The following is a 13,371-nucleotide window of genomic DNA, read 5'->3' on the forward strand; positions in this document are numbered from 1 at the left end:
TTTCTAAAATAAAAGCCTTCAATAAGGTTTTTGATTACAAAAAGCCTATGGGAGTTTATTACAAAACGTAAGGGACAATACTTTGCAAATAACCCTGCTATCTTTATTACCCAACCAATAAGTGTTAAGATCGCTCAGTCTTTTTCTTCCATCCAAAATTAGAGCAGTTGATGAAAGTACTAAAATTTTGAATAAATTTTAATGCGATGCCTGCACAGATTAATGGAGATCAAGCTATGTCGACTGCTATAATGGAGGCTATTTTATAGACTGTATCATAGAACTCATTTGAAGTGTTTCCGTGGAAACTAGTATGACACCTTACAATGCTTAACAAAATACCCCAGGAATCAAGAGCTGATTCTATGAGCATACTGGTCATGTTTTCAAGTTGTGAGCTTTTTCCAAATGGGTGAGAGGTTTTTAATACACCCTAACCCCTACATATTGATTCAGATACTGCAATCCACGCTAGAACAGCAGAGGGTTCACAGAAAAACTAGCAGCAAAGTCAAGGATATAGAAATATAATACAACAGGACACGTTGAACAAATTACATGAAAATCTCAGGGAATTAGAGCTGTCATAATGTTTTCATCAAAGCCCATCTATGCATTCTTTATGGGACCCCAGTGACACAGAAAGAGTCCAGGTGAGTTGTTGGACTGTTCGCCACAAACAAGGTCAGCAGATAGAACATACCAGATGCTCCATGGAGAGAGAAGAGACGGCCCTCTCCGCAGCCTTGGAAACGCAATGCGACCATTCTCTCTTTCCTATTGGGCCACTATGAATTAGAATCAACCTGACAGCCGTGGGTTTGCTTTTTGTGTTTCCATGTACCTGTGTGGATGATAAAGTAGGAGACTAGCATGTGTGCGCACCCCTTCACTACCTGGAGCTACAGTACTTCATTCAATATGCATTTACATATAAAGATCAATCCTACTTTTTTTTTTCAAACTCTTGTTCGTGCCAATTTTAAATGTTCCCTTCATCCTATCTCAAGTGGGGTGATATATTTGGGCCAACTTATGGACTTTCTCTATTGTTAAATAGCCTATAGAAATAGTTCATAAATTTTTGAAGTCCAACAAAATATGGTTCACTGGATTAGTGTCTGAGTCTGTGAATCAAAGAATACACTACGAAAGACTATTCAAATCTGTCCTATATAAAGACAATGCTGGAAGATTCTACATTTAATTTTAAGCCATAGTAACGTCATATGAGCATATATTCATAGTACGACAATATGGATGCTACCTACTTCTGTACCATACTCTTGACATGTTTGAACCCATTGCTCCAGCCAAAGTGCCAATTCATCCCTTGAAGTCTTCCTTTGTTCCCTGAGCATCCACTGGAGCAAGCCTTATGTCCTTCTCCAAGGACTGGCCTTTCCCCAGTTCAAAGTAAGTGAAGCAAAGTCTCTCTATTATCTTTTATAAGCATCACCGCAGTTGTATTTCTTCCAAGACAGTTTATTTTTCTTCAAAAAGTCCATGGTATATTCCATATTCTTCTTTAACATCATACCTCCTAAACATAAAATTTTCCATAGTCTTCCATTGTCCAGTGTTCACATGCACATGGGGTGACTAAATGCACCATGGCTTAGAGCAGGCAGTTTAGTCATCAAATTGACATTTTTGCTCTTCAATCCTTTAAAGAAGTCTTTTGCATCACATTTGCCTAGTGGGTTTTATTGTTTGTTTTCTTGGTTCTGTTTCTCTGGGCACTGCTTGTAGATCCAAGTAAAATGAAATCCATAACAATCTCGATCTTTCTTCTTTTATCATGATGTTCTTTATTTGTCCATTTGTGAGGATTTTTGTTTTCTCTATATTGATTTGTCATCCAGGTTATATGTATATAATCTTCCTCAGCCTGTAGTTCCTGTCCTCTTTGCTTTCAGCAAGCAAGGTTGTGTCATCTACCAATCGCAATTTGTTAAAGGGCCTTCCTCCATTCCCGATGCTGAGTTCATCTTCACGTGGTCAAGATTTGCAGATTACTTACTCAGCGTACAGATTAAATAAGCATGGGGAGAGGCTGCAAGCCCAGTGCACACCTTTACCAAACCATGCCGGATCCTCTTGTTTGGTTCGTATGACTGCCTCTTGGTCTATGCACATGTTTCGCGTGAGCAAAATGAAGTGTTTTGGACTTCTCATTCTTTAAACTATTACCCATTATCTGTTACAACAAACACAATATAATGCATTAGCATATACAATAAAACAACTTTCTGGTATTTTATTTCTGGTATTTTAGCTTCTCAGCTGAGATCCCTTTGATAGGAATGATGTTCTTGGTTTCATCTCCTCTTTTGAATCCACCTTGAAATTCTGGCAGCTTCCTGTCAATGTACTGCTGCGACCAGTTTTGACTTATCCTCTGGAAAATCTTCCCCCTCTTTGTATTAGTGACATTGTTTGATAATTAACATAATTTGGGACAGAATTATGGAAGTCTTTCAGTTGATGGGTCGGGTGGCTGTCTCCCGAAGTTCTTGGTATAGACCAGAGATTGCTCCTTGTGCTCCAGCAGTCTCTTGAACCATTTCAGTCTTTGTTCTCTTGATGCCTGGAGCTTTGGGTTTTGTCAGTGCCTTCAGGGCAGCATGGACTTTGACCTTCAATCTAATCTGTTCTTGACCTTTTGAAGTGTTGGAACACTGACCTGTGCTTTTTGGAATAGTAAGTTTGTGTGTTCTTTCCATCTTGCAATGCTTCCTACATATGTCAATATTTTATCCACAGAATCTTTCAATATTTCAACTCAGGTTTTGATTCTTTCTTTTAGTTCTTTCAACTTCAGAAAGGCTAAGCACCTTCTTTCCTTCTAGTTTTCTAATCCCAGGGACTTTAACATTTTTATTATCATACTTTACTTTGACTTTTCAAGCTGCCCTTGGAAAGCTACAGTTCAGCTCTTCTCCTTCATCATTGAACAATGTATGTCATGCATATTAGTTCTGTGAGAGTTAAGATTTTGTATCAACTTGCTTGTGATAAGAGTCTTAGTAATTTGGGAGTTACCACCTAATAATCTGCATGACATGATGGAACACAATTTAATCATAATCAGTCAGCTGTGTTGTCATTGCTGCGGTTGTCAGACACCTTCATAGTGACCCTTTGTACAAAGGAGTTAAATACTGCCTGTCTTGGGCCACCCTCGCTATTGTTCCATTGTTTAAGCCCATGTTTGCAGCCCCTGGGTCAATCCACATTGTCAAGGGCCGTTCTCTTTATCGATGCCCTTCTTTACCAAGCATGGTGTCTTTTTGTTCAGAAACGGGTCTCACCTGCTCATGTATAAAAAGTATGTTAGACAAGGTGGAGTCTCATCATTCTTGCTTCTAAGGGGCATTCTGGCTGCACATCTACAAGACAGGTTTGTTTGTTCTTTTGACAATCCACAACACTTTCAATATTCTTCACCAGCTCCTTCATTCAAATGCCCTATTCTTCTACAGTCTCTTATTCAAGACCCAACGTGCACGTGCATATGAGATGACTGAAAAGACCATGGCTTGTGTCCGATGCACATTAGTCCTCAAAGTGACATGCTTGCTCTTCAACACGTTAACGAGATCTTGTGCAGTAGATGGATCCAATGCAAGGCATTATTTGATATCTTGGCTGCTGCTTCCATGAACGTTGATTGTGAATCCAAGAAACATAAAATTCTTGACAAATTCATTCTCTCCTCCTTTTATCTTACTAACTATTGGTCCAGTTATAAGGATTTGTGTTTGCTTAGCATTACATTGTAATTCATATTGAAGGCTGCAATACTTGCTTTTCATCAACAAATGCTTCATGTTCTCCTCACTTTTTGCAAGCAATGTTGTGTGATCTGCATATCAAAGGTGTGATCTGTATATCAAGAAACCTTCCTCCAAACCTGCTGTTGGGTTCTTTTTTATATAGTACAGGTTATGGAACTAGTTGCTCAGTACACAGATTGAATTAGTGAGTGGATACAACTTAAAGGCACATTTTTCTTGATTTCAGTCAGTTGTATGTCTCCATAGAGATAAATACACCATCCTTACTCAGCTGATAGCCTTGATGTAATAAATTACCTCAGGAGTGTCATGCAGCTCCAATAAAAATGGAAGTATGAGAAGCTAAGGGAAACTTGCTTTTGTTGTTGTTATTGGGTGTGGATCTTGTCTATGACTCACCCACTTTCACGTTTTTCAAGGTGAACCAATGGCTTGCTATGTTGCCAGGTGATCATGGATTCACAGTCTCTGCTGCCACAGGATTTGCCTGCACACCCTGAGTGCATCCTCCTCTGCAGCCACTGGGCAGCATTACAGTTAGATGAGTAAGGAGCATCTTCCAACTTAATATTTGAACCAGAGACTTGGACCATGCCTAGAGATGGACTTAACTTTCGACAACAGTGTGAGCCATTTCATTAATATTAGTTTCTTTATATATTCATATATGAGTCACTGGTCTTGCTTTTCTAGATATTCTAGTACCAAGACAAGTAATAATTATGCTCTTTTCTGAAAACAATAAGCTAAAATTTTCTAATGGCGAAAATCAAACATGCAAGGTATTTCTCTTTATTTCCCAACCATTTTTTCAATCTTATTGGAATTCTGAAAAGTATTCTTACTTCACAAATATTTAATATTTTACCCTCAATCCACAAAGCACAAAAACTTTTTGGGAAGTTTTGTGGGTTTATATTATTAACTAACAGTTACGGTATCACTCAAAATTTAGCACAAGATGTAAATATTTTAAACTCCCACAGACTTTAAGGTATTACACCATGAAAACATAATTATCTATACATTAATATTGCATTTCCCCTGAGTGTTTGTCTTCATGAGTTCTAATAGCTTTCAAACTAGAACTCAGTAAGAAACAAATACATAAGGAACTAAACAATACATATCATTTGTTTTCAGTATAAAATCTAGCTGATACTAAAAAGTATGCAATCTATTTGGAAGTTACAGAACCATTAAAAACAGGTAAAATAACAGATTCTTACTGCTTGAAGAGCAAATGTTCTTGCACTGCTAACCTATGGAAAGAAAAGAAAAATTACATTAAGACTTGGACTGGTCTGTGAGTAGCATTAGAAAGCACTGGGGTGCTTCTGAAAGATCAATGGCATTACACATTTGATGTTTAAAAATTAAGGAATGCCAGTTCTGCATGAGTATAACAACCACCATTTAAGCTGCAATATTCAATAGCATTTTAAAAGGTACCTTAAAGATATTAAATAGTGCTACTACCTATAAAGTACCAACCTGCATATTTTAACTCCTGAGAGGTATAAATTAGCTCCCCTATGCCTATTAATAGTAAAACAAAACTAATCTTTTTAAGTGGCCTGAGATGCTTAGTTCTTTTTAGTGCTTGTAAATAATGAAGAGATTAATTAATACAATTTTAAACAGTGTATTTTCAGTATATATTTTTAGGTAATCACATTTTCAGTCTAATGTTTTATAATCAAGTGTAGAATGCTCTTCTAATTTACTAATATCTATTTCCATTTTGAAATCTATAATAATTTCAAAAAATATACCACTGTTTCACGGTGGTGAAAGAACTTGGTTGAATACCAGAGAGTTGTTCAATTAGGTTGTATAGACTGTATAAAGGCATCTGTATGTATCATAACAAACTATGAATGACATTGAGAAGAACAGGAATTGGAGAAATGGCAAGCGCTCTATCACTGATAATTTCAGATGGACCTTGACTGCCATTGCTGCCTTGCGAACCTTACAGGACAGTTCTGATCCATCCTCTGCTATTGCTATGAGTCTGAGTTAAACCCATTGGGAACATTTTTCCATTCTGTTTGCTTTCTAATTTTAAGGTTCATTTCCCTATTGTTTTAAAAACAACTCTGATGGTCCGCATGCGTAGGTTGGACAGGTAATGTAAAGGTTGGCAACTCACACTCACATAAAAAGATGCTTCACTGGACAAAGGTGGGACACGTCTCTCTAAAGAGTTAAAGGCTCAGAAACCCTATAGATGGTTGATCTGCGTTGGAATCAACTCAATGGCGGTTGAGTTTGGTTTAGTTTGGTGTGTGGGTGTGTGTGGTGTAAATGGTTAACCTGCCTGGCAACTAACAAGGTCTAGACTTTTGACCTGCCCAAAGGCACCATGGAAGAAAAGCCTAATAATCTAAATCCATAATGCCAGTCATTAAAAAAAATCCTTTGGAGCACAGTTTTACCTTGAAAGTCTGAGTCAGACTCAACTCTATTCACTAGACTCAATTCCATGGTCATTATGGATGTGCTTGCTTTTTTAAACTATCATTTATAAAAGCTGCTCTATTGGCGTGTGATATATCACCAAGTTGATGAAATTGGACAGTTGGTAACTGCAAGCCTAACAAGAGCTTTCTTAGCTTCAGGAAACTCCTTGCCCAGATTATACCTCTACCCTCAGAGGTCCACATCCAAAGACTGAACAGTACAGGACGATACCTATCTACCTATCTTTGAAAAGACAACTGAACTCCAGAGCTGCCTGTTTGGCCAACTAGAATTGTGGTTAGACCAGCATCATAAGCTACTCCCTGTACCCTGCCTACCTTTCCTCCATTTTCCACATGCTGTAGCCCAAGGGTGAGCCTTCATAAATATCCTGAGCACTGGATTCTGTGAGTTTGCTTTCTGAATAGCCATTCTCTGGCCACTTATTTATTACCCAAATTTATATACCTGGTAGGCAGCCATTTCAGGATTTGAACTCAAGTTTACATAGCCCACGGCTGTTGTCCTCTTTCCACAGTACATTCACACAACATTCCAGCCGGCAGAGGTACTCACTGGTTGTTTCCCGGAATCTTCAAGATACTCATTCTATCAGTTTATTAAGATTTCAGTGAATTACCAATTTTTTTATGGCTTTAAGCATAAATTAACACACAGCTGCTCAATTAGAGGCATGTGGTGATATCAGTTCTAATTAAGTTTTCTTTCTATAGTCTCATTTCTAATTTCCCTTATAATTTCTTTAAAGTTTCATTTTAGTTTACAAATGAACAACTTGTATGGTTGTTCTACTTGTGTGCACAGATTTGGTGTGGTTTATAAAGGTGACCTAGACATGTGCTTTTAAATACAAAAAATCCATCTTATAGACGCTATATGTTCTGATTTGTACATCTTTGGTTTTAGTGCAAACATCTCTGACCTGTTTTAATTGGATCGGTATTATCTGTTTGTAGCCTGACAGTTCTCCAAAGCAGATTTTAAATATAAAGGCAATTTCTAAGCTTTTAGAGAGATTATAAGAATAGATCAATTTGCTTGGGGGAATAAACAACATACCTCAATACTACCAATATGTCTGTATAGTTTAGTGAAAACATATCTTAATCACAATGAAGGTTCCACCTCTCAAAATGACTGTTACTTTGCATGTATCATAAGCAATAAATGCTCATCCCTTTCCAAGAGTAATTGCTTCTGAGGGAAATAAACTGTCCCTAGTCACATGTATTGATTGTTCAGAATCTCTATCCAATGGAAAACATGGATTTCTATTTTTTATTTGTGCCTGGTGGGAAATAATCCCGGAATCCACTGTTTTTCAGATCTAGTTCCCAGAAATAATATTCTTTGGAAACATGGTAGAAATAGTATTCCCAGAAGTAGTATGCTTTGGAAATCTACATGGCTAAATGCCCTGTGATCTGGGAAGTAGAGTTGCCACTGCTTCCTTCACAGAGAAAGGGAGGGGACATTCTTTTAAATTAATTCTTTGGGCTGTTCTGAACCCAGACCTCATCCTCATCTTTAGATGTGCACCTCTGTCCTGGACACTAAAAGGGTTGTTTGAGTTTAGACTGAGCAGTCAGTCTCTCTCACTGGTGGCATCTCTCTCTTTTTATTTTTTCTCTTTCTCTCTCTCTCTTTCTTTCTTCCTTTCTGTCTTTTCTTTTTTCTTTCAAAGCCCCATTATTACAGAAACTCAGCAATGGGCAGGACTGAGAAAGTCTTTGAAAGGAGACCTGGCTCTACTTTGCCATGGGGCTGAGCAAAACCACCTCACATCTGTCTAAATCACACTGAAGGGAATGAACTTTTAAACAAATGAGCTGCGTGTTTTTCTCTAATGCTTATTACTAGCTGTGCAGTGAGGCTGCACCACTTTCAAAGGCTTTTCAATTCCTGCATAGAACTGAGAGGCAGTAGCAATGGCTCTTTGAAGAGAAAACACCACTGTTGGGACAGGCAGGCAGCCTGGTCTTGGCTCAAAGACCTCCACAAGTGACAGGGAACAGCGGAGGGGATGGTTCTGGCGACAAGCAGCTCAAGAAATTAATACAAAAGAGACTTTCCTCTGTGCCCTACTGCAAATATTTTCTCTTGCAGGAAGAATCCTTGGAACTTGTCACACAGATGAATTCTCTTTCAACTCCAAGGAGCTCACTCTTAGACCTGCCTTTTAGACATTTCAATAGCAAACTATGATTGTAAAACAAACCATAGGCCTCACTTGCTTTTGTTGTTGTTGTTGTTGTTTTCTTTGACTGCAATGGAGCTTCTTTAATTCCGCTTTTACGAGTTTGGTATTTATTAACTATTCCTAAAGAACTTCTAAACTTTTATTCTTTTCATTGTCCAAAAATTTTTCTAAAAGAATTAGGCATGAAAAAACTGTTTATCAAGTTTAGGATATAAAATAAAGGAAGAATTTTAGTGTTTTTTTTTTAACATGAAAACAATCTTCAACACAACCTTCAATCACCAGGATTTTGGAGAGAGCTTTGGTGTGTTAATTGGAAATCATTCTAATCTGTTCACCCACAGAAGTTCTATTAGGTGGCCTTGGTTACAACCATTCAATTTACACTCTGTACTGAGAGGTGATGAAGTTACATTTCTTCAAGAATGTCTTATAATTTGGACTTTGTGTTCATTTATGCTAACCTGGATCTCTTTGTTACAAATTGGTGAGGTTTAATATTGAAATTTAGGATAATTCAGGAATTCTGGCATTTAGAAACATGACCCCCCCCAAAAATGCTCCCCAGTAAAGTACAGAAAATGATTTTGTGAATTGTGTAAGACTTGGCTCTATGGTTAGTTCTGCTACTTTAGATGATAGATATCTTGGTCAATTCTCTTACTATTTCTGGATCTGGCATTTTTCATTAATATTGTGAGAAATGGTTAATGTAAAAATTATTAAAGAAATTCACTAAAAGACATATAACCAGTTAATCTTAGTTCCAACTCTCTTTTAATTACACACTAAAAATAATAAACTTCAAACACAATTTGTTTGAATTTTTAAACAATGTGACTGGCACAATACACCCAACTATTCAACTGGTTTAGGGTTATTAATGATATTTATATTGTTGTAATTACTGAGTTTACAAAGCACACCAAATAGTTTTTTTGCTTTTGTTTGTTTATTTTTTTTACTCTGAAAATGAACTCGATTGGGGTATAATTTGCATAAAATAGTTTGCATTCATTTTAGGTTAATGGTTTAATGAATTTTAACACATATACCAAGTAACCAACAACTAACCACATTATCACCATGCATATACCTAGGAACCAAGTTCTAACCATATGTCACAGATTTTATACCTGATTTCCAAACATCCCTGTCCCAGGAGAAAGATATCATTCTTGATAAAGTAGAGGGCCAGTGAAAAAGTAGAAAATCATTGTGTTAGTCTGGGTAGACTAGATAAACAAAATTCATAGACACTCATATTTTATGAGAGATTTTTTATAAAGAATACATGAACATTAAGAAAGCATCCCAACCCAGTGCTGTCCAAGTCCATAAGTCCGACATTATCCCATATATACCACACCAATCTACAAAGTCCTCAATCTCACAAAACACATGCAATGACGCCAAATGTGAGAAGAAACCCAAATCCATGAAACTGTAAGCATCTCAGTGCTGGCAGGGGTCTCCATGCAGCTTCTCCAGCACCCAGGGCTGCATCATGGTAAGCCCATGTGGCTTCTCCTTAGGGATGTCTCACGGGAAGTGAGTCTTGGCAGCAGAGGCAGAGAATTAGCTAAGGCAGCTAGACACTGGTTCGACCATAATAGAACAAGAGACAAAAGAGGGGAGGTTCACGGAGCCATTTATCTCTCCACCCTTCAATGAATCCCACATGTGTTCATTGGCCAGGATGGCACAATAAACCTTAACTATCACAATCATCAACAAGACAGATGAACCCATTGGCTACAACAATGTAATCAAACAGAGCAAACATTGTGAGGATTCTGCAGGCTTGGCATAGTTTTGTTCTATCATCCATTTGACTTATATGAGTCTCAAATGACTCCAGGGCACCCCACTGCTGCCACCGTTGCACCTCTCAGAGAACAGAATCAGAAAACCTCTCCACTCATAAAGATGAGGTCCTTTTTATCCACTACAGATTCATTTTGCCTATTCTAGAATTTCATATAAAGATATACTGGAAAGTGTACCTCGGTGTTTAATTATCGATTAATAGTTCATTCTATGAATATACCATGACATAACTATCTGTTGATATTTGCATGGGTTCCAGTGGCACACTGTTATGATTAATAAAAAAATTACTTGAAGATTCTTGAATAAAGATTTTTAAAACATATGTTTTTCTTTCTCAGGTACAGGTTACAGGGGGAATTGCTGGGTTGCACAATAAGACTAGCTATAACTTTCTGAGAAGCCATTTGTAGTGTAGTGAAACTGCTTAATATGGATCTTCTATCAGTAATCTTTGTAACTCATATTATAACTCAGTAATAAGAGTAATTATAGTGTAGAAGATTCAATACCAGGAGTGGTCAGTTTTACAGTTCCATCGAACATAAGACTTAGCCATCTCAGAAGTAGAAGCAGGAATCCCACAATCATCAAGAAAGAAGAAAGACCATTGGAGAAGCCCATACAAGATTTCTGCCAGAAGGGTTGGAGGCAACAGACACATTCGAGATCCCAGCACCAAGATCATGAGACAGAGCCGAGGGGCAGTACTGAGACCTTCAGGCAGTTTGTAGCACAAGGGACCACATGGCTGAGAAGCCAACGACCAGAAAGAAATGTCTACCAGGTGGCTGAGAACAAGTACTGCAGACAAATGAACTGTATTCTTCACATTTTATAGCTCGTTTGCTTCCCTAGTAAATTGCATAGTTGTCAATATTGCCTGTGAGTTCTCTGTGGCTACAGCAACAATTCATCACCCAACAAGGAGTGGAGTATCATGTCACAGGAGGCGTTGTTGCATCGTCCATGGACAAATGTGGAACTGTACTCTTCCCCTGATGGAGCTAGAGGAGGTAAAACATGGCCCTCTGGCCATTTCTCCACTGCTAAATAACCATCCCCGGTAGATTCAATGTTTTCTATTTGACCAGCATTATACAAGTATCCCATATTCTATAAGGAATGCATTATCCAAGTCTCCACCCATTATTCCATCTTCTCACCAACACATAGTATATTGTGTCTTAAGTAGGCCTAATAGTATCTCACTGCGATTTTCATTTTCATGTTATCTGTAATAATGTTCCACATGCTTTCATACGCTTATTAACCCTTTTATATATTTTGTTTTGTGAGATGTCTGTTCAAATCATTTTGAAATTTTAAACTTTTTTCATTTTATTTTTTAATTTGCTTTTTTGCAAATTCCAAACAAAAATCGTTTTTTGTTATATATATATATATGTATATATATATATATATATATATTCAAGATATTTTATCTCAGGATTTGGCTTATCTTTTTACTTTTATAATATTGCCTTAAGTTAACAGGAAATCTTTCATTTTATTAAGTCCAATTATATTCTTTTTCTTTTATAGTTAATGATTTACATACCCTTGCTATGAAATCTTTGCTACACCAATACCACATGGATTTTCCTTAGATCTTGTCCAGTAAAACTTATATTTTATTAACCTTTACATCTAAATATATTTTGAATTAATTTTTGCATATAAAGTGTAGTGTGTTTGAGGTTGTTTTTGTTGCCATGTTGTTTGGGTTGTAAAGTGAAGTCCTGTTAGGTTTGACTCACAGTAAACTTATGGACAACAGAAGGAAACAGCTCTTGGTCCTGCACAGCTCGTGGTTGCAGCCAACTCTATCCATTCATCTTGTCAAAGGTCTTCCTCTTTTTACTGCCCCACGACTTTTCCAAACATGCTATCCTTTTCCAGGAACTAGTCTTTCCTGATAACATGTTCAATCTGAAAAGCAATCTGGCTGTATTCTTTCACGGCAGGCTTATTTATTCATTTGGAAGTCCGTGGTACTTTCACTATTCTTGTCTATCACTTTGTCATACTGTGGTGGCTTGTATGTTTCTGTGATACAGGACGCGATGTCGCTGGTTATTTCAAAAACCAGCTGGATCACACAAAGCGAACAAGTTTCAGCAGAGCTTCCGGCTATGTGAAAGAAATAGCGTATGCATTTTAGAGGCGTTAGCCACTGAAAACCTTATGGGGAGCAGCATAATAGTGTTAGATCCTGAAAACCTCATGAATAGCAGAAAACCTTTGTCAGGGGTTTTCTAGTCCTGGTTGCATAGAGAAACAAATTCATAGGCACTCATATGTGTGTAACAGATAATTTTATATCAAAGAACAAGCATACATTAAGAAAACATCCCAGCCCAATCCATATCAAGTCCATATATCACATATTACCCCATATGTCGATATTAGTCCAAAACTTCCTATTTAGACTCACACAGTAATGATGCTGAATGCAGGAAGATCACAGGCAGTGGGTGGAAATTCTTGTGGATCCAGTGGTAGGGGAAGCAGCTCAGCTGGTGTGGTCTCCATGTAGCTTCTCCAGCTCCACAGCGCTGGCTCCATCAGCATAGTCACACGTGGTTTGTCATCAGGAATGTGAAGCAGAGTGTGTGTCTTGCCTCTAATGAGCTATTTATGTCCTCTGTGCCTCCAGATAAGGTCATCAAACGGTGGCCTGATTTACAGGTTAAATTCCACCCTTTCACTTTTAATAGTCTAGTTGACACCAGATGATGTAACTACCACAGAGCTTGTGCCAGAAGGTGAGTTCCTCACATCTGAAGGAACCCAAAATATGACTGAAAAAAGAGCTGCCTTCTCAACGTAACATCAGCTAAATTATATGGATGGAGTAAACCCTTGAGACCTTCATTTGCTGGTGGGATACAGCTCCAAATGAGAACTGCAGGTAACTATTAATAATTGGATCTTAAAGTAAAAAGTATGAATCTAGAAAAGTTGTATATTGTCAAAATGAAATACAATGCATACAAATCATTTGAAATGGACTGGTATTGACTATTTTGAATCAGAAAAGCATATGATTTA

Source organism: Tenrec ecaudatus, chromosome 5 (assembly GCF_050624435.1).
Source record: "Tenrec ecaudatus isolate mTenEca1 chromosome 5, mTenEca1.hap1, whole genome shotgun sequence".
NCBI classification, from domain to species: Eukaryota; Metazoa; Chordata; class Mammalia; order Afrosoricida; family Tenrecidae; genus Tenrec; species Tenrec ecaudatus.